This window comes from Symsagittifera roscoffensis, chromosome 8, assembly GCF_963678635.1.
Source record: "Symsagittifera roscoffensis chromosome 8, txSymRosc1.1, whole genome shotgun sequence".
In the NCBI taxonomy this organism is placed as follows: Eukaryota; Metazoa; Xenacoelomorpha; order Acoela; family Convolutidae; genus Symsagittifera; species Symsagittifera roscoffensis.
In genome coordinates, this window is record NC_087069.1 from 11,493,249 (window position 1) to 11,516,470 (window position 23,222).

The following is a 23,222-nucleotide window of genomic DNA, read 5'->3' on the forward strand; positions in this document are numbered from 1 at the left end:
GAAAAGAAAACTTGATCACAAAGAATATTGTCAAATTGAATCAAAGATTGCGATGACCAAGTGCACTTTATGATTTTGTGGGAGATTTTTGATCTGAGTTTTAAAGATTTTAAAATATCACAGAAATCAAACAGATTTTAAGAAACTGTGTTTTTTTGGTCTTCTTAAATCTTATCTCTGGAGTCTTTAATTTTTTTCGCACAAATTTCACAAAACTTCAAGTAAAAAGTTCCGTATCTGTGTTATGGAGCCCCAACTAGATCAAAACTAGATTTCCTTCTTTTCATATTATACGATCATAGCAAATTGTTATTCAGTCGAAATTTAACGGAAAACCTCAGTTTTCAAACAGTTTTTTATCAAAACCGGTTTTTTTTGGGGAAATTTTAGATGTCGTTCGATTTACAAATGAACTTGCTTTAAAATGACGCATCACTCAAACCGGTCGATGATTTTTAGAAGTAAATGATTTTGCGTGGAAAACAAAAAAATACCCGAATTCAAAATGCCTCTCCTTTTTTAATGCTCGGAGCAATAATTCAAACCTAAGCAAATAGCAAAAAATGTCCCAATTATAATCATAAAAACTTCAAGTCTTTTTTATGGTGTAATAATTCAATTATAAAGTCACTCACGTAAAAATAGCAAAAATGCACAATTGACAACATTTGTATTTTGATAAGTCGACGCGACCTCAGTTTTTTACCACGTTTGGCAAAATCAAATGCGCAAAAAACTGTAAACGCTACATACTACTTACTTATTTTTGAAGTGTTCGTCACAAAAAAAAAACAATTGTTATAATTCTGAAATCGACCTTCATACTCGGTCAAATGTATGAAAAACAGCAAAATTGAATAATCAGACAACAAATTTCTGGTACTCTGAAACAGTATTTCAAAATTGCAGTACGAATCATTACTTATATCTTTTTTTTTTGCTAAGAATTCAGTGGTGAAAACATTCTGGATCTTTTTGGTTATACCCCTTCATTTAAAAAAAATAGATATAGAAACTGAACCAACTAAAAAAAGCAAAAAAAGCTGCTGAGGAACCTAAAATCGCCGGAGGAAAGTGGCCATAGAGACGAAATTTTTTTTTTATTCTGTTATTTAAAACATGTTTTGTATATATGTGTGCTGATAGCCATATCAATCAATTGACCCGTTTCACTAATCGATGAACCAAATTGTTTAATGAACAATAAGCATTCAGCCAAATCAGAAAAATGCGAGAAAATGCCATGTTGGAAAATATCTTCTTTCTTGACCAAAAACAGTAGGAGAACTGTAAAATTCAATAACAAACAATTCGTTTGATGAAAATTGAATTAGTGTTAGATAAACACCACCTAGAAACAGTTAACTAGTCAGTAGACATTGCAGCAATTAGTTGAACAAAATTGAAGAATGTAAAAAAAAACGAGCTAAGTTTAAATGAAAATAAAGCAAATACAATGGCATATTGTGTAAGCAGAGCAGCGGAAAAATAGAAGTAAATATGATGGCTACCAAATGAAAAGAAACGACCGTTCCGTTACTTAGTTGTTCAATTTGACTCTAAGTTTTACTTTATAGATCATATTACAAAAAATGAAAAAAAAATCGAGGTTTTGTTGTCGGAATTGCAGGATGAGAAAAATTTCAGGTAACGATCAAAAAGCATGTAACAATTATATGAAACCTATTTTACAGTTCCGGACTTTGGTTTATGCAAAAAGAGACAAACAGTTGAACTTAAAGCCAAACAAAATTTCAATTTATTTGCTTCAGGAGGAGGAATAATAACATTTAGAAAACAGACAAAAACTAAAAATATACTTTGTACGTGAATTACATATCTATCAATTATTAACTTTACTATGTAAGGTTTTGAGAAAAGAGTGCTTAATGACCATAGTTCAAAAATCCGCAACGGAGAAAAATTCAAATAGAATTTTGGAAAATGAGAGCTGCAGCTAGGCTGATACCTATGCATTGAAAAATTAATCAAAAGAACTTCGATAAATGTTAGAATTAGGAAAGATTTTTTTTTTTTCAAAAACTACAAATTTTTTTTCACTAAAGTTTTTGCTCATCGATGTTGAAAGTCAACAGAAGTCATAATAGGATGAAAATGCTGTAATCTGATTGGTTGAATTTAATTCAAAAAAATAATGTTTCATACGTTTCACTCATGCAAAAGCTCAACTAAAAACTCGGTAAACTGAGGGCCCTATAACTCCCTGTACATTTTGCATTTCTAAATCCTTCTTGTAGGAATGAGTTTGGAACCTTACAAAATTCTTACGTCAAGTAAGCACCAATTCCCAATCTTTCTCGAGTTTCAGTGTAGGTTTTAAAATAAAAACAACATATTTAAGAACAAATTAAGACCCTGGCAAAAAAGACACTCCAATTCAATTTCAGCTAGCTGGTACGTCGGTATAGCGGTGTGTCATGTTCTGGGCTTCGTCTGGTCGATTCCCACAACTATTATGTTCGGAATTGCTCTGTGTTGCAGATCTTGTCGGAGGGACAATTGTGGCTTCATGGTTGGGCTAATCGTCTGCGCAGCCATCGAAAGTAAACGAAATTGAACTATTTCTTCAAATATTTCCGGCACTTTTTGCAACACTCATATCAGGGGCGGATTTAAAACTTACTCGAAAACTTTCTCCATATTTCGAAATTTTGTTATCCTTTTTTGTTTAATTCGATCAAATTTTTAATTGATTTAAAAGAACCGGACACACTGAATAATGTTCGAAAATTCAAACGCATGTTTCTCAAATTGGACAAATTGAATTCAGAATTTCTCCAAAATTAATATGAAGTAATTTTTTGGCATTTTTAATTAATCTAAAAAGTTTACTGTCAAACTGCGATGGAACTGTCAAACTAAAAGATGAAAATAATATCAAAAGAGTTCTCTTATAAAGCTCAACAAAGTTTCATTAGGAAAAATTTCCCAATACAAGATTATTTTTTTGGTTGATAGTCAAATAAGGACATTCATACTAAAAAATTCAAAATCTCGGCTAGGAAGAAACCAAGATTCAAAAAGTTTGGGAAACTACAATTCTAGAATTTTATTGGGCTAAATAATATCATTCAAAAAAACAATCTCAGCGTGAATCTTGATTAAATTTAAAAAGTCAAATTGAGCCACTTTTGGTGTAAAGTTTTAGTTGAGATTTTCAACGAAAAAATGGCACCTTTGACCCGGGTAAAAACCTAAATAATCTTGCAATTTATACTTTTTTTTCAGTATTTGTTTGTTTGAGCGCATTTGAAATTTCAAATTTTGTTCGTTTTGTCCGGATAATATAAATCAGCAACGTAAGTGGCGCAGCAATGATCTGCTGTCGACGTTTAACGTTTTAATTTAAATGTTGTTTTTAGAAAGACGAAGAATTAGATACCATTCAGAAGAAAACTTTTTAGACCTGAAAAAAAACAATCTTTGAAGATTTATCTAAACTGAGAATTTTTATCTGAAAAATTAAACCATTATTTACGGGTAGAATATTTTGTCTAATTATGAAATCATAAACCGATTTTTTGATACTTGGTTTGGAACCGAAGTTTATTTTAGGAATAATAGAAAATTTCCTAAAATAATTGCCCGGGTTGAACAAAATTTCTTCTCATACAATTTCATATTATTCTGAAAAGCGTTTTTCCATAAGTGGAAATTGTAGGAAAAGTACTTTTCCAAAACCACAAGTGACTAAAACCTGGTTTACTCAAAACTAGAGTCACCAAAGGGTTGATCGACTGGCATGTACAATGCATTGGAAACGACCTGAAGTGTATAAGAGTTCTCTTATCAAATGATATACTGAAGGCATCGAATTTTTAAATTTTGGCAAGAAAGTTTCACACACGATCTTTTTTAAAATTAGACTTTTCAAGTTATCAGACATTGATCAAGGCATATATAAACATGGCATACAAAAGAAATCGGAGTCTTTAGCCTGATTGAAAGAATTTCTCCAGAGAAACGGAATAAAATACAATTTTTGTGTATCCAAGACAAAAAAGCAAAACCTGCTTGTGATTTTTTTTGGAAAACGTTGGTTTGAGTACAAAACTCGATTTGCCAGTGAAAAATTAACAAAAAAATTTGGGCACTTTCAATATTAGTTTTGTTGTCGCCATCAAAAAATGCTAGTTATAAAACTTTTATATATAATAGTTGTATTATGATAACCTCTTTTTAATCACCGAACTGTTTTATTTAATTCAAGCCGCGGAAACTAGTTCGATGGTTCTTTCATTGGTTTTTTCAATGGTTTTTTTGAAGATATATAAATTGAATGATAAATATTTTTGTCGCTTGGAGTTGTAAAATATAGCATTTATCTGTTTATGGAGGTCATCCCGGATGAACTGAAAATTACGGAAGTTTTTTATGACCGAACATCTTGAACATTTTTGTCATGATCATTACCATTAAGATTTTTATCTTCTGAAATTGTACATCTTAGACGAAACCATTGCTCTACTTTAACAAACTTTAAGAAGGGTATATTCTCCAAAACATTGTATAAGTTAATTTATTTTGTTTGATAGACAAAAAAGGTCGTTTTTACTATATAAAATACCAACTTTTTATTTAAAAACAATTTTAAAACAATTTGCAATTTTTTTTGGAGAATATACCCTTCTTAAAGTTTGTTGGGCTAAGTAGGGGGCTCACTCTGATATAATTATGTCTGTGATCGACTGGGTATTTTCGGCGTAATTTTTGATTAACTAAGAAAAGCCAAAATGACCCATTTTTGGCGTAAAATTTCAGGCCCGAAATTTGCAAAACAAATTACACCATATTAATTCTGCTAAAATTCTAAGCAAGTTTTGTCTTCATAAGTTTGCACCTAAACTCAACCCAATTTGAGAAAAACGCGTTTTAAATTTCAAGTTTAACGCGTGTTGTCCGTTTAATTTAAATCAGCACTGTATCAAAGTGAACACCCCTGAACTGTTTTGATTGGATATTGTTCACTTGTTTTTTTCAGCACTGTTTTTGACGGCAGCAGTTGGAATAATCGCTGACCACGAAGATCAGACAGACATCAAAGGGGAATCTGGCGTCAAGCAAGACCAGATTTGGTTCGCCCTCATCTGCACAGCTTTTATGCTTTCAGTTACCTGTCTTGTTTGTGCTATTGTTGCCACAGCTTGTCGAAAAAACAAATAAGTTTTCAAATGGTGTTAAAAGATAGGGTTATCCAGCTTAACTTGGGGACCAAATGGCAAAAAAGTCATCAAAAAATGTTATTTTGTAGCCAATCAAATTGCATTCTAAATCAGATCTATTTTCTAAATATTCGCTAGCCAATCAGAATTGAGTTTGAAAAAACTTGATCATGACTGAGTAATGAAAAATTGACTTTGCCATACGGAACTTTTGTCAAGAAAATCAAGACTCTTTAAAGCTGTCAAACCCATATTCTTGTTTATCATCTTAATTCAAACTCGTGCAAACCAAATTCAATAAGTTTGTCGTATTTACTTGTCTAATAAAAACAATCATATATAATTATTTAAATAAACTTTGATTATGTTTATTTATCCTTCAGAAAAAGTTAGGAAAACAGTTTTAATAAAATTGGCCAAAACTGGTTTTAATAAGTTTTTTGTCATTATTATGTATGCAGATTCTGAGAATTGAAAATCAAGCTTGTCAAATGTGCTGTTTTTAGCAAGTCTGAGTACACCATCATTCTGACTCAATTTAGTAAACTTTTGCGGAAGGTTGGTGATTAGAATAGAAAGGAAAGAAAGTTTCGTTCTTTCAAAAAAATTGTGTTTTTAAAATTTTGGCCGTATTGATTAGTTTTTTGGCAAATTGAGTGCAGATGGCAAATTGATCAATAAACTGAATATTTTAAATGTTTAATTTGTTTTTTTTCTGTTTTCAGCCGTGTTTTGCATCATCAGATAGCTTCAAGTGATAATGCAATTATTTTTGAATCTTAGAAACTTCTGAACAAACTCAAAAACTGGCCCGAAATTTCTTTTTGAGAGACCGTCCGATCTTGGATAAAGCTGGGGCCGTAACTCCTTGCAGTCAATTACACAATACAGCTTGAAGGCGTTTTAAGCAAAAAAAAATCGAAGGCGTTTTAAGCAGAAAAAAAACTGGACTGTGCTCATGCAACAACAAGCACTGAACAAGGGTGTTATGTTTTAAAAAGCAAGCCAAATTGAAAATTGTTTAAAAACATACACAAAGTAATGCTCTTCACATGTGTTGGTTCCCCAAAAAAATGAGAGCTTTCTGCTTGTAAGGCAAAACAAAATCATGGTTAGTGGACCTTGTTTACCCTGAAACATTTATGACTGTTGTTCTTCTTTGGTATCAGTTTTGTAGCAATTTCAAAACATCTGGTTATAGCAACTTGAACGATATCCACAAGCAAATCATGCATATCATCAAAAAATTAGGATCAATTGAAAGTAAGTATACGCTTTCTTTTTTCAAAAGTTTTTCAAGCAGCATCTTAAGATCTGTACCGCTAAAATGATGTAATATAGAACTATTTAAGGGTCTTCATTATATTTTAAACGGATGTTTGAGCTTTGGACAGTTCTCAATGTACGTTTTCCTTGATTGTTTGACTACTTCTTTGAAAACTTCAAATTAGAAGGTTTTTATACAATTGATAATTATATTTAACCCAATCAATACAGAACGGTTTTATAGTGCTTTTTGAAGGCATTATGCGCTCCTAAAACCTAAAAACACAACTAAGACTTAAATTGTTGGAGCGACCAAACCGTAATATTCAATAGAAAAGTTTTTTATATCAAACAAGGTTAATTTTTAGAAGATACTTCCATTCAACCTTGTATAATTTGGTTCGAACATTAACCTCGAAAAGTGTAAAATAATAAAGATGTGGTATACGTTTTTTCCAACATTTACAGCCCAAAATCAGTCTGAGTGTTTTTAGTCGTGACTTGGTTTCTAAGGAAAATCCAGAATATTTTTCAAAATTGCCAAAAAAACACATCAACAACTAATAGATTTTTCATATAGAACCATCGTTCTTCATTGCATTTTCGATAGTTTGTTTACGTTTTCTAGAAAAGAATCAAAAAGAACTTTAGATGATTTTTTTAAGCTAATTATACGCTTGTTTTTGAAAAATTTTTAGGACTTTAAAAAAAAGTAATATAATTACCAACACACTCAATTTCAGTCTGTTTTTCTAGCATTTCAGCCAATTATTCTTGTGCTAAAAATGAAACTTCAAAGATTCATAGTTTAATTGTATTAAATCTATTTCGCTAAAATAAATTTTGCTCCAGTGAGTTTTCTTAAAAATCTTGCAGCACAAACTCTCGCGTGATATGTTATCCAACTCTGTTGATTTCAGTTTTTCAATTTTCATTCTGAAATATTCTAATTACTCAAGCACAGAACTGAGATTTACCCATAAATATTTTTTCGTTTTTCTCTCAAAATTTTGCTTATTTTGAAGATCCACTGAAGATCAACTCGACCAAAAAATAGTAAGTTTCGACCATCTCGACCCAGGCTTGATATATTTCGACCAACTCGACGACCCAATTTGTCTATATTTCGACTATGCCCAACCGAGCAAGAATATTTTGACCAAATTTGACTGAGGAAAATTATTTCGACCAATTTGACCAATCAAAAAAACTGAGTTCGATCGAGTTCGACCGGATATTTTTTTTCGACCGAGAAGAGTTGAGACCCAGAAAAAATTTTTCGACTGTGTTCGATCGAGGAAAAACGTTTCCTCTGAGTCCGACCCAGGGTTATTTCGACCATGAGGCGTTTCGACCGAACAAAAAAAATTCGATTGTGCAGGACCAAGGAAAAAGATTTTCGACTGAAAAAATCGACTGTGCTCGACCTTTTAATAGATTCGGTGAACAATTTTTTTGCTAATTTTTTTTTTGATGTGAGGATATATGTAAGTACTTAGGCAAGTATAATGGTTTTTAGATTTTTTTATGTATCTAGGTCCGTTTGTATGCATGTATGTATGTATGTATGTATGTATGTATGTATGTATGTATGTATGTATGTATGTATGTATGTATGTATGTATGTATGTATGTATGTATGTATGTGTGTATGTATGTATGTGTGTATCTATGTATGTATGTACGTATGTATGTATGTATGTATGCATGTATGTATGTATGTATGTATGTATGTATGTATGTATGTATGTATGTATGTATGTATGTATGTATGTATGTATGTATGTATGCATGTATGCATGTATGTATGTATGTATGTATGTATGTATTTATGTATGTATGAATGTATGTATGTATGAATGTATGTATGTACGTTTGTATGTATGTATGTATGTATGTATGTATGTATTTATGTATGTATGTATGTATGTATGTATGTATGTATGTATGTATGTATGTATGTATGTATGTATGTGTGTATGTATGTATGTATGTATGTTTGTATGTATGTATGTATGTATGTATGTATGTATGTATGTATGTATGTATGTATGTATGTATGTATGTATGTATGTATGTATGTATGTATGTATGTATGTATGTATGTATGTATGTATGTATGTATGTATGTATGTATGTATGTATGTATGTATGTATGTATGTATGTATGTATGTATGTATGTATGTATGTATGTATGTATGTATGTATGTATGTATGTATGTATGTATGTATGTATGTATGTATGTATGTATGTATGTATGTATGTATGTATGTATGTATGTATGTATGTATGTATGTATGTATTTATGTATGTATATATGTATGTATGTATGTATGTATGTATGTATGTATGTATGTATGTATGTATGTATGTATGTATGTATGTATGTATGTATGTATGTATGTATGTATGTATGTATGTATGTATGTATGTATGTATGTATGTATGTATGTATGTATGTATGTATGTATGTATGTATGTATGTATGTATGTATGTATGTATGTATGTATGTACGAAGGTATATAAGTTTGTTTGCGTGTATATTTGAATAACAGCTCTGTGTTGTGACCTAATGGCTGTTTATTTGAGCGGTGATTTTTTTAAAGTTAATTATTTTTATTTAATTGTTTTTTGTCGCGTTTTGTTCATATTCGATATTAGAACCATTGGTAGGTCTTCTCGTGGCAGTCTTGTATATGACCAGCAGTTATGCTGTTCTGGCTAACTGCTCAGTAAATATTTATATACACTAGATTAGTCTGCTAATTGCATAGGTGCAGCTGTTTTACTTTTTTCAAGCAAAAAAACCACAATAAAATCAAAATTCCGATGAAGTTTTTTTGTGATCGACTTTGTTTTGACCGACTCGACTCTATATTTCGACTGTGCTGTAAAATTGTGTTCGACCTTTTGTTTGGACTTCCTGGCCGTTTTTATGTTTCCATTTTGTGTTCGAATTGAGAAACAAAAGCTTGCCAAAACTGATCGCGCGACAAACTAGCTAGACTTATGTATAGAGCGCTGATTACCAAATGTTTTTTTTCAACCATATTTGTTTATTTATTGAAAAAATGAAAACTTTCAACAAAAAGAGGCAAAAAAATTCATTAATTATGGTTAGAATAGAACGTACAAAATAGTATTCATTTGCTCCCTCATTTTTGACAGCCGCTGCATTTTGTTTTACCTAATTTATTGTTTGCTGTATAATATTGTTGAATTTTGGCTAGGGTAAAAAAATTTTTTTCAGCAATTGTTTTCAGTAGTCAAGAAATTTCGAAAATAATTTTCAAATCAGTGCAAAAGACTATGTAAAAAGAAAAATAAAATTGAAGTTTGAATAATTGATACTGCGATGCAGTCAATAATTACGAGTGAATTTTGTTTCTGCTATATAGAAGTGAATAGTTTTTCTTTTGAAAATGAAATATGCAATTGCTTTGAAATTATGATCTTGTTTGAAAAAACTGCTTGTTTTCGAAATATATTGATTTTATGATTTCTGAACAAAGAAAAGTGCTCATAAATTAAAAGACTTTTTAAACAATAAATTCGTAGCGTTACCCTAAATCAATAGCGCTGCTCAGAGTAAATATTGCCAAAATAGGAAAGAAAGTCATAGCTTTGCAATTGCAGTTTTAAATCACAAATTATTTTTCCTACTTGGTTTTGTTTCTTTGATTATGCAAAAGTTTATCTCGTCTGCGTTGCTGTTTTTTTTATTACCACGTGATCATGTTTTAAAATTTTTCGGGACTGTGCTGTTTTTCTGATTACAACTTTCATGGAGATTAGCTTTACATAATGATTATAACTTTGGCATTGGACGATCTGCTATGATTTCGCAACTATGTTTTAAATTGATTGGGACTGTGTTCAGATCTTGCTGTTACGACTCTCGTAATGAAAGTAATGTAAAATTTGTACTCGAGGTGGTTTTTTTCTTTAGACAAATTTCGACTTTTTAACTTGCCGTCTTTTAATCGGCCAAACTGTGCATTTTGGGAATTGCACGTGGATTCCGCAACAAGGACACTCCCTTTGTTCTTCTTTTATTCTTTCATTTGTTTGATCGAAACGAACAAAATTTAATTTCTTTAGAGACTTGTCTCTGAAATCTAGGAAGATACATACACAACATTGTGCACCTATCCGGTGCACAGTTTGGTCTCGTAATGAAGTTTCATTAATGAGTGGAACTATCTTAAGTTCTTTTGTTTATTTCGATGTTTAGCTTTGTTTTAAAGATCAACTAAAACTTACCAAACTGAATGAAAACGAAATTTTTTTTTATGATTCACAAACTTAATTTTATTTTTGGATTTATTTCCTTGGTTTTGCGAAATTTTATCCCCGTCTGCGTTGCTGTTTAATAATTCCGCAGGACCATGGTCAACAATTCTTCAGGACTTAAGCTCTTACAAGCACTTAGCATAGTGGTAAGCCGTTTAATTCGAGACCATCAACCATGAAATTGATCCTCCGCTATGGCAAGGATAGTGTGTAAAAACGAGCACTCACTTGACCTCTATCTTCAGGTATACCCTCTCTGGCTTCAGGTCTACCAATACTTTTTGGTTGAATAAATTGATTTTCCGAGCACTCTGAAAACACTATAAGGACCTTTTTTCTACAAACGATCTATGCCTCAGGCAAATTTTTGGAAAGAAATTGGCTCAAAAGGGAGTTTGGAGCCCTTTAAAAAATGGCTAAAAATTGCGCGCTGTCCCTCGACTTTAGTTATATTCGAACCAAGAGCTTCTTTAGAAAAACTTTATTGTTGGTCTGTCAAAATTGTAGGGCGTAAACTTACACCAAAAGATGACACTTTTGAAAAGTTTGGCTTTAACCAGAATTTACGGGGGATTTGGGGGATTGTCTCAAACTTAAATCTTCTCGAGAAATACTGTCTAAAATCCCAGAAAAAAATATGCATCCTTTTTCAACGTTTTTGTTCAAATGAACAAAATAACGTTTAAAGTGTTTGCCGCTCAAAACTAAGTCGTATTGAAATTGTTGTATCTGAATATATTGAAAAAAAAAACTACTTGAAGATGTATCAAAAATTCTTCTTACATTGCGTACAAAGCTTTCCGTTTCCAGTAACCAAACTAGTTGCGCCGAGAAGAATTAGAAAAGTCAGTAAAAAAAGTCTGGGAAGCGGTGGTGAAGTGGTTACGTCTCCGCTTCTCAATCGAAACCCCATCCATGATCCGTACTCGTCGCATGAGGGTGAGGCAATATTACCCAGCCTAGAAAAAAACAAAAGAAATGCATGTAGTTCTTAAACAGGGGCACATAGCGGTTCGTAATGACGAGCTGTACAGCTCGTATATTGGCCTTTCCTCCCCCAAATAAATGGTCTGAAAAATGTAATTGACCAATTTTTTTAAATTTTTTAAATTGAGAAAGCTGAAATATCTGCATGATTACTAAATTAAAACAAATAGATTCCCCAAAATTGTTCCAATTTTTTGCAAGTTTTCTAAGCAGATTTTGTTTTGCAGAAAGCAAAACAGCTCACAAACAGTATAAGCTAAAGCTATCGTTTATGAAGTTTTTTTGCTCTCTCTGGATTTTTAAAAATTGAGTAATGTTTGTTCAGATATTTCAGCTTGACATTTTGTATAAAAAAAATTGGCTTCGATTGAAAACATATCAATATTTGATTCAATAACAAAAAAGAATTATCTAACCGGTTTTTTATTTCGAAACCACAGACGTTGACTATGCGAAAATAACTACTTGATTGCTGCATGGCGTATAAGGATACTAGGTGAGTAATTTGAATATTTCGGTTAAATTGAACATATGTTTACCAATCGATTGAACTTTCTTATGAATACTTCTCGAAAAACCAACATTTGCTTTGACCGAGTCAACAGCAAATCACTCTTTCAAATGCAATAGTTGACGAAAAACAACAGGACTGATTATCAAGGAACCCTTACACTTTTTTGATGACATAATTCATAAAACTCAATCTAAATCTTCATTAAGGACCGAAAAACAACATTTAGTAAAAAAAATTAGTTTTAGTTTTCGTCATCATCATGAAAAAAAGAGAAAAAAATCAAAAAAGAAAAAACAAAGAAAATTCTGGAAACTTCAGCTGTTTCTACTTCTTCCAAAAAAAAATTATTCGCTTTGTAAATATGTTCAAACTCAAATATTTTTAATGAAGTCAAATTGATCTTCAGCTTAAGCGTTAAGCCAACGATGAGATTATCTAATTCACGAAAACAAAGTTATGCAACCAAATACTGCAAAGACACTAGTGCAATGGTTATAGAGGACCCGTTCATCAAAATCATAAATTGTACAATAAATTGGACCGGCTCATCAAAATCATAAATTGTACAATATCAAAACTTTAAACTTAAAATTGAACACAATGAAAACAAAAAAAAATTGAAAAGACTCATTTGGCTACTTGTACTCTAAATCAAACTTAATTGATCATTGATTAATTCAACGAGTATCTGATGTTTATGCAGATGATAGAAATTAGAAAACAAAAAAAATGGAAGATCCCCCAAACTGGAAATCACCACGAAGCCAGATTTCGCACTGGATAGGCGCACAAGTTTGTGTCTTTATGTCTCTAGAACCTGAGACAAAAATTTAAACATGTTATATATTGGTTCTAACAGTTCACAAAAAACGCAGTCTCAATACGAGGCCAAACTGTGCATTTTGTGAAATGGATTCCGCAACAAGGATGCTCCCTTTGTTCTTCTTTTGTTCTTTCAATTTCTTTAATCGTTCCGACAAAAATTTAACATATTTAAAGACTTATCTCTGGAACCCAGGAACGTACAGACACAAAATTGTGCGCCCATCTAGGGGCTTCGTTGACTTCGTAATGAAGAGCAAAAAACAGCAAACAAAAACAATTTTTGAGAAGATGACCCATTATTTGAAAAAGAGCGACAAAATTGAAAAAGAAGTGAATGGAGAAACAAATTCAGACTGTTTTGTTTAAAAAAAATTTAATTGAAGTTGGTTAAAAGTCAGAGATATAAAAAAAACACATCGAGGTGCTTAAATTGAGATTATCTCGCTTTCAATCTAAATTGACATAAAGTTAACAAAAGAAATGAAACAAAGTATGCTTCAGTTCTGTGGACTTTGTCATCAAATAGACAAGTACTTATTCTCACCAACAAATATTTAGCGTATACTCAGCCTGATATGCTATTCGCAAAATTTGTAATCGCTAATGTTGCCTTATCAGTAACACAAATGGTTGAAATAAAAGTCAATGGTGTCATCAGAATCATTTTGCAAAATGATTATAAGTTTATTAATAGTTTTATTACAAATTTTTTGCATACAATCTTTTTGAAAATTTGTTATAAAATATAAAAATAAAACAAAACTGACAAATTTCATGACATGGAAAAGACGTTAATGTAGCTCAATTAGACAAAAATCAAAACTTTGCTAGAATTGTACCACTATAACTGTTGCCGCAGAAGTCAATGCACATGGTTATTTCGTTTTCCAAGTTACATGAAGCTATCAGAACAGCGGTCACGGGATAAATTAACCATATCAGATTTGAATTGCTTGAGATTTTTGAAAGACAGGGACAATCATTTTTTTAAATTATGATTCTCGGTCGGAAAATTTTTTGAAAAAGGAAACAGAAAATAGTGCTGTTGTTTTTAATTAGATTCTTAGATCTTGATCAATATTAGTTAACAAGGGTAACAAACTGAGATTATGCATTGCAAAAACAAATCAGTCTCACTACTGACTTGATGAGCCTAAAAATAGGATCTTGCAGTCCTAAAACGTCCTTTCAATCAAAAGAATTGTCAACAATTATATGGTGGCCCTGAAAAAGCCTCTGAAAAATTAGAGAGTCTAAGCACGAAGCTAAAATCAGTACTTGTTTTGTATTTTTTTCCGAGTTAAATTATCAATCGTATTATTGAATGGAACTTTTCTTCATGATCCATCTAACTAACAACCCACTTATTTGTAAGTGCTGAAATTACTTGTAGATTCAGCACCAAAGAGATTTGAACTCAACTTAGAACTTAGTTGCCTCTCCGAGAGACCTACTCGCAATCAACCAGTATATCCTAGATCTATTGAGACTAAAAGGACTAAAAGAGACTAGCAGATATAAGAGTAAGATTAAGACCGGTATTAGACTAAGAAGTTGCACGAATCTATCCGGCCGGAAATAAGATAGCGTGACGAGCAGACGGTGTACCCTATCTGAAATTACTCTTTGAGTTAACCGAAGAACCAAACTCACAACCAAGATTACCAATGACGGAAATTAAAACTTTCAACAACAGCTATTTTTGAAGCTTAAACCAAAAAACTCAGCAAAATGCTTTTCGACAAAAATGTTTCCTCGAGATTGCTCTAAATTCAACATTCAGAAAAATTTTGAAACTGTTTTCAATCTGAAAGTTGTGCTTTAGTGGTTAGTTTTGAGAAGTGTTTCTTGAGTGGGTCAACCTTGAAGTGACTTGGAGGGTCAGCTCTGATTAAATGATTTTCTTCAGCATGAGAATTTGCTGAAAATGAACGTTGTATATAGGTCAATCTTTTTTTTAGAAGCCAAAATTTAATTCCCATATCAAAAGAAATTGGTTTCGAATGATGCAAAGAAAAGTTTTTGTTTTCGGTTTTTGAGCTTGAATGACACTTCCTAGGGTCTGAATTTTCTTGGTTGCACGTGGATTTCAATGCGAATAAGTTGAAAGATAGATGTCAAATGTCAAATTGGCAGATAAAGCTCGACCTCATTTTGCAGTTTAATTTATCAAGAAGAAGTGGTGTGATGGTTCCTAATCATGAAGCTTCCAAGCGCTAGTAATGTGTCGTATAACAGGGGGCTAAAGCGGTCGTCTATGGTTATCGGCAAGGCTGATGTGGGCTGAGGCTCGCCTTTTTTTGCATTGAATTTTCGTTATCTGATTCAATGCAATAGTCTAGACTTACATATTTTAGTAGAATTGCTGTTTTGACAAAATTTTCTCTCCAAAATGATTCGCTACTGTTGAGGTTTTTTTGACTGACTGTTTAGGGCTATTGGGATTGAAAAGAAGGCATGCTGGCATTCGCTATCCCGAGGAGAAATTGATTTGAATCCTGAGCGTCTGTTTCTGCTTTAAACCGGTGACCTATAACTGTGTTGTAGTCATGTTCTGGTTGCTGAAGCTGTAGCCGGTTGATCGTTGCAACCAAATCAAAACTTGTCTGAGGAACCTGTTGCTGAGCATCTTGGTTTTCTCAAGAGTTTTGGCCATCTATTCTCTGCAATGCTGAACTCCGGGCTGTTCTCGGACACTGTTGATATTTTACTAGAATCCTGATCCGGTATTGGCTGTTTTTGCGCTATATTAGGTATTTGGAGGATTCGAGGTGTAGTCAATATAACATCAGTATTCTGCTGTTGAGGCGTTGTCTGTTAGTTTTTTGTAGCAATTGTCTGAAGTCATTCATCCAAAAGCCTGGTAGTAGAAACTTTGACAGTTTGATTTTTTTTTCGAAGCAGATGCAAACTTAACGCCTTTTTACCAAATTTGAGTTCTTGCTGATACAAAATCTAAAATTGTTTTTATTCCGATCATTTGAAAATTGGGGAGTAACTGTATCCAGGTGTTTTTTTTTAAGTTTTTTTCTTTTTGTTTGTTAACCACGAATACGCTCACAAATAATCATCCAAAAAAGTTGAATGACTACAATTTTTAAACCCATAACAGTCATGATTCGAAAAACATTACACAATTTCAAAAAAAACTTCCCAGAATTGAGGAAACCGGTTTAAAAGTTATGATATTTTGTCTTAACTCGAGCGAAAAAAGAGAGCGAATAAGCCCACACTAGCTTTTTTGATTGGATAAAACGCTTACAAAATCTTGTTTTAAAACGTTAAACTTTAGTCTTAATCAAGTAAAGTTTGTTTTTTGAGTATTTTTGCCCATTTCTGAAAAAAAATGCAAAAAAAAACATAAACAATTCGTGATGTGAAACTTATATTTGGAATTTTTGTTTACCAAAATATTTTTCTGCAACGTTTTTTAATTAATATTCAACTATGACTGTCGAATATGCCTTATTTTTATATTTTTGTTCAGTTCCTTTTATCACACCACGCGTAAAAAAGGACACTAATTTGAAAAATCTTTCTTCCATTAATTTTTGTACCCGGCTTTGCTTATTTTTGTTTTATTTTTGCTCACAACAACTGCTCAATGAAAGTCCATTCACTAAATTTGAAGACGAAACTGCATTGATGCCAGCTAGGTCATAGGGTAAAGCTTAAGGTGGATTTTTGGCGCCTTAGGTGAGTTCCAAGTAGAAAACGAACCGTGCAAAAGGGTAGCTCTTGTGTTTTCTCTTTCAGGTTGATGAGTATTTGAATTGTTTGATAGCACGTGGATTTCAATAAATTTACTTTTTCTTGAGTTTTACACTGATTTGATTTAGTTTTAATTATTTGTCACGAGTTTCGTGATTACTTTCAAAATGTTGAAGGCGTTTAAGATGGGTGCTAGTTGTCAATTACGCAGATATTAACCTAAACCCAGCCATGCAAATTAATTTTCCTTGTGATAATTATGATAGCTCTCATTCTGATAATTATTTAAACTTAAGTTTTATTATTTGTTTTTTTAAATTATAACTGAAAAATCTAGGTTTCTTTTACAAAGTTTTTATCGAAGAAAATTGTTTGTTTTTTTTTCTCTGGAGAAACCGATTGATGATAAAAATTTCTAGCTGTCAATCACATGGTTTGATGGAGGTTTTAATAGGCTGTAAGGTTTAAAACAAAATCTTCAGTACATCGATGAGCTCCTCAGTTTTTGAGATGAAATTTGAACTGACCTCTTTAAAATTTCAGTTTGGTTTTCGTTTTCAACAATTTATACTTGTTTAAAGTACCTGATACCTAAAAAGATGAAATATAAAAAAAATTCTTTTCCTTAAACAAAACGCTTAACAATTATTCTGATCATAGCTGTAGTTTTTCGGAAATTTTTGGTATTTCGGTAGTTTTTTCATATCTGCTTTATATGAATTTACTTGAAAAGTTAGTCTCATTAACTTTTGCTGAAGTTCCCTGTCCTGGCATGAAACCTATAGGTCTTTTTCAAACAATTAAGAAGAAATTTTCAAGCATTACTCAATTTTTCTCGGAAACTGAAGTTCTCATTTTTTGTTTCTTTTTTACTGAATTTAATATTTTCATTATGAGTTATTTTCCATTAGAAAGAAATGCTAGCAACCTGACTTTTCATCTAGAAAAAAAGAAAAATACTCAACAAAAATCGCGCATTGATACTTCCAATATTGTGTATAAAGTTTTTACTGTTGGATGAACAATCAGTTTTTTTGCCCAATAGAAACTTGGGCTTCGAATAAAAAAATACCATTCTTCTTCTAACACTAATCAAACTATATTACTACCAATTTTGCTTTCCGGAGTTAACTTTGCAAAAAAAAAACGTTATTTTGTTACTGTTTAGGAACATATATAAATATAGTCCAAACATATCGTCAATGCTTTTTTCAGCGTAACTCAACCCCAAAATACTTAAAGTTGGTTCTCTGGTAACCCTTTTGGTTCTCTGGTAACAGTCAAAAATAAACAAAATTACCACAAAAAAAAGCGATTCCTATCACAATCAATAAGTCATACCTTTAATCGCTTATATTATTAATTTTGAAAAGTCTTACTGAAAAAGTCATGTTTCATCTGCGGGCGTTCTACTCAAAACTAGCAAATACATTGACGCAAAGACACTTTAGGTAAAGTAACAAAAAGTGAACATCTGGGTCGGCTAGGTTTGAATACCCGTTACCCCTAAATTCGCTACTTGTTTGGACTTCAAAAACAAATTTCAAAACAACACTCTACTTAGAAAAAGTAACTTAAACTTTTATTATTTCAGAAAAATCACTTTGAAAAACAATAAAAACAGTTCTTAGAAGAAAAAAAACGTATGAAATTAGCATGATTGGAACTCAAAAAAAATGAAAACTGGGGCTGGGGTGGCTCTAAGGTTTTCACTACTTAGGCTGAAAAGACTACAATGTGAAAGACCACAAATCAATCCCAATTTTAGTCTCTTTCAGCCTCGATGCTGCTTCGATTAAGCTGAACTTCGGAAAAAAAAGATCCGTGGTCCTGCTTGTGAGTGGTATGAATTAATGCCGCAATTAAAAAATTTATCTCAATCACCTGAAATCACAGAGAAAATGCGATAAATTATTGTTTAATTCAATTCACTGAAGCTTTCAAGTCTATAACCGAAACCCACGGAAGAGGTTTTAAACCAATTTTCTTTCAGTTAGTATTTTTTCTGATCTGCACGTCTCAAGTGTATTCCAAGTGGTTTTTTATTTTTGTTGGGAGTTAACTCTCTGGTTGAGCTGATTGACAAAATCCCTGGCCTCTTCTGGGGTGGAAAACATTTGACTCAGTTCTTCTGGGTGATTAGTCGCCAAGTTTTGAAACTCTTCCAAACTCATGTTCTCAAGATCTGAAATCAAAAAAAAAAATAACTTTAGAAAAAGTCTCTAAATAGATTTAAAATTGTACGAAGTTAAAAAAAATAGTCCTGAAATAACATTGAACTCTCAGTAATAAGAATAGTAAAAAAAGTGTATTTGGAGGTTAACTCTCATAAACTTTGGTCATAAAACCAAAATATTTAGACCTCGTTAGAAATATTTTGTTCTCCTTACTAACATTTTTCTGTTTATTTATTTATTTTTCATAATCTTAACCAGTGGGGCTTTTTGATGCTCTCACATTTGACCCACAACGGAGTTTACTTTGAGTTGGTCAAAATTGGCTGCAAAAAGAAATCGGAACCTTCGCCAAAATCGTCATTCAGTGCTAACATAATTGCGAGATGTCTTTTTTCATTAATTGAATGAAGTTGTCATTGGGCTCTTGTATTTTTAAGGATTGACATGAGACTGAAACCAATGCTATTCAGAGTTTTTTTTGCGATGTCGCGGAATCAGCACAACTTTCCGTATCAGATTTTATGTAACTTGATTGGATTTTCGGGAATAATTTCACAATGAGTTTGTCACTTTGGTTTGAAAGCTAGACTTAAGTATATACGTTTGGTTTTGACACCAATGGTCAGATGAGAGTCAGACAGCTCTTGATATGAAAACTCCTGGTTTTTTGGTGTTTTTCCTGGTCGGAACTCTTTTTTACTGTTTTGAATCGTTGTATAAATAATAATTGAGGCTGTTCTCTTCTTGAAAACGAAATTATCTCTTAATTAGTATTGTGATGAATTTTACTAACCTGCCGATCGTATAGCTCTACTCGATTCATCCTGGCACCAATAACAAGCGAAGGTAATCAGAAGAACAGTCAGGGCACTTGTTCGAAACATTTTGTCACTAAGTTACCTGAACGCAAACATATCTGATTGACTTGTTGTTACAAAATTAATGATTCTGTTTTGCGTCAAAATTTAAAGGGCCAATTGATTCCGAGGACTGAGTTTTATTTATAGAAAAACTCCCACATCTTTATTTGTTGTTTAAAACGTTGAGTAAATTTTATTTCAGTTTTCCCTTATTACCTCTTTGATTATTTAAACATCATTAAAATATAAAACGATTATTGAACTCAACAGTTGTATATCTGATATTTTTTCATATTGAGACTTGGACGTTCAAAGTTTCAACTGTTCGTTGAAAAAAAAATTCAAAAACACCTTAACTAAAAGGTTTCAACTCACCTTTCTTACTTAACTTTTTTTTTCAGATATTTAGTTTACTTATCTCAGAAGATATTGATATCGGTTGCGAGAAAATGAATTTCTTCAGTCAATTATAATAAAATAATTTAATATAAAAGCTTCTTTATACTTAGAAGCAGATGATAAAAATGGGAAGAAAATAATTGAAAGGGAGGGAGAAAACGATTCAACGAGCAATTTGTAATTACTTTTTCGTTTAATTATACCATATGCTCTTCGTTTTCAGTTGGTTGAACTTTTTGATAACAAACTCGTGAACAATTCACATCTGGAGTGCAAGGAATCGACATCAATTCGTACTTTGTTAAAGTAAGATTGAACGACAATATTAGATGTGAAAAATTTCCTTAAATTTCAGCAAACTTTCAAACTTCGTTTAATGTTTCGACAAAAGTTTGTTCTAAGCAACAAATCTTTGATCTCAAATTTAGTTTACTGTCATGGAAATAAAACAAAAATTAAAAAATGAGGAAAAACCTGCCATCAGATATATTAGTGATCTCTTATAACTGTCATCGAACTTTTATTCGGCTTGAGAAATTCTGAAGGAAATCTTGTTTTTCTGACAAAATATAACGTTTTTCCGAAAACGAAAGTCTTTAAAGATGAGTGCTCAGCATTTGTTAAGGCATAAAATCTTTGAAACTAACTTCTAAATTTTGCTTTCAAAGTTTTAAAAGCAATCAACCGAAAAAATTGACTGTTGAAATGAATTATCTCTTTGATAATTTACACGTCCTGACAAGTCAGAATTTAAAAAAATCTGAACGTCGTTGTTCTGAATGCAAACCAATTAGGTTGTTTCTTGTAGTCTGTTTAGTTCAGAGACAAAGAGAATTTAAAAAAACTTGAGATAAAAATCGAGCCTTCAACTGTGATTTAGTTTGCAAAGAGATGGTAGTATTAAAGTCGTAAGTTTGGAAATTCAAAAAGGTTGTTAATAAGTTGTATTGTAGACAATTTGTTAGGCATCAAATCGAAATATCACTGCACTCTCTTATTTCAGATCGCATCGGACATTAGAGATTGCAAGGTCAAAGCCACCAGGTCCCCAGACAGAAAGAAGAATTGATAGCACTTACATAAACTCAAACTGGTGGCTATATAAAAGAATTGATAGTACTTAGATAAACTCAAAACTGGTCCCTATCTTATTCGGGCATCCACAAATAAATTTTAGAGCGTAGATATAAAATTTATCGACTCTTTGTTACGATTTGGTAGTGTATAAAGTACTAGTTAAGTTTTAGTTTATGTTGAGTTTTCTCACCCGCCAAACCTCTCTTAAGGTTTATTTTTCTCCTTTTTTTCCTTTTCTTTTTTTTGCTCTTCGTGTCGGTTTTCTCACTTGTGTTCTATTCGGTGGATCATAACCCCCCATTTTGTCAACTCCGCGTCTCTGTCGTGTTGATTTCCTCGTTGCTGGTTCACACTGGCTTTTTTTTGGTTTTTCTTTCGTTTTCCACCGACGGATCTTGGTGATTTTTCCCTAACCGACGGTACATCATCTTCTTGGTTCGCCGCACCTTTCATCGTTTCACTTCGCTCGATTTCCCACTCGCTATCATCGTCGTCCTCGCTCTCGTCCGCACTATACTCTTCTATCCTTTGTTTCGTCAATCTTCTTGCGTTGTCCTTTGCAATACGACCCTTCTCGGCTTTGCGCTTATACCTGCTGGATTCGCTTGGGGCCGGGGTACTAGGTACAATTTTACTCGGTCCTGGGGTGCACTCATCCCTTCTACTCTCGATTAGGCTTTCATCAGCCGCCGATCTAAAAGACACACCACTCCACCTTAGTAATGACCCTTTTTCCATTTGCACCATATGTTTAGTCAATTTTTCAATTTTTAATGGCAAACGTTTATACCTTCTTGGGTCCTTGGGATCCGTCTTCCCGGTCCTTTGGTATACGGTCGTTGAACTTGTTTTGTGCTTTTTAAGCCAAGTTTGGGTTTTTGGTGGACTTATTTCCTTGGGGTCAACTTCTTCCGGAGCCCTGGGATCCGCTACCACATCGTCATCCAAAATGATTGGAGCTTTCCTGTTTTAAGGGGCATACACCAAATCACTTCTCTTCTCCCAATCTAGGGTGAGTTCAACTTCCGGGAGGTTTCCCGCCTTGTCTAAACAAGATAAATTTTGGTTAACAACATTGTTCCATGTTAAGTTTTTCAATGACGGCTTTTTTGTTAAGTTTCGCAGAGCCGTATTTGCTTCTCGTCCATGGTATGCTTCAAAAGGCGTTAATTTAGTTTTAGAATGTGGCACAAACTGTAACGCGCTAAGCGCCCGGGATATCATTTCTCCAAACTTTTAGTTTTTATTTTCCTGAAGGTAAGTTAACACGTAGTTTTTTATCGACCCAATAGTTCGTTCAACCATTCCTGTCGCGTGATGATCCTTAACCGGAGATTTAATAAGTTCGATACCTTCGTAGTTACAGAAACTTTGAATTTCATTAGAGAAAAGCCCCGTAGCCTGATCCATGTTCAATTTCCTTGGGTGTCCATGGGTATTTATGTACTTCCTTAGGAACTTCAATACATTTTTTGATTTGTTGCTTGAACAAACATTCGCCGACGGCCAATGCGAGAATGTATCTACTGCTACAAGCATATACTTTTTCCGACCCCTTACATAATTATTGGGCCCCAGAAATCTAATTGGACCAAATCATTGGGTTCCTTAGGAACATACGTTTCCCCCATGTCACTTTTCGGAAAGCCCGGTTCAAGGTTTTTACCTGCTTCTAAACAGCTTTTGCAGTATTTTGCCGTAGCCGCGATGTTCCGTTGCATAAGGTGAATCCATACGTCGTTTGCGGCAGCAAACATTTTGTCCCGCCCGTGATGATTATAGTGTAGACGAATCAGAATTGCTGATGATAGATCCTTCGGTTTTGATAACCGGTCGTCCATCCACAGGCAATTCTCACGTACTGCGAAATCGTTTTAGTGTTGGGCGTAGTATTGTTCTAGTCTTGTTCTAATCTCCTTTGCTCGTG

At 32.7% G+C, this 23,222-nt stretch overlaps 1 protein-coding gene and 1 long non-coding RNA gene across 3 annotated transcripts in view; one reads left to right on the plus strand and one right to left on the minus strand.

Moving 5' to 3' along the window:
• The window catches only part of LOC134853100 (uncharacterized), a 504,659-nt gene that overhangs the window by 332,167 nt on the left and 149,270 nt on the right, over positions 1 to 23,222 (plus strand). The window lies entirely within an intron of this gene.
• On the minus strand, positions 18,685 to 20,298 carry LOC134853164 (uncharacterized). The gene is made up of 3 exons (XR_010164322.1): positions 20,195 to 20,298; positions 19,753 to 19,859; positions 18,685 to 18,967 (listed from the first exon to the last, which is right to left on the minus strand). It is a non-coding gene; the product is annotated as an uncharacterized LOC134853164 (long non-coding RNA).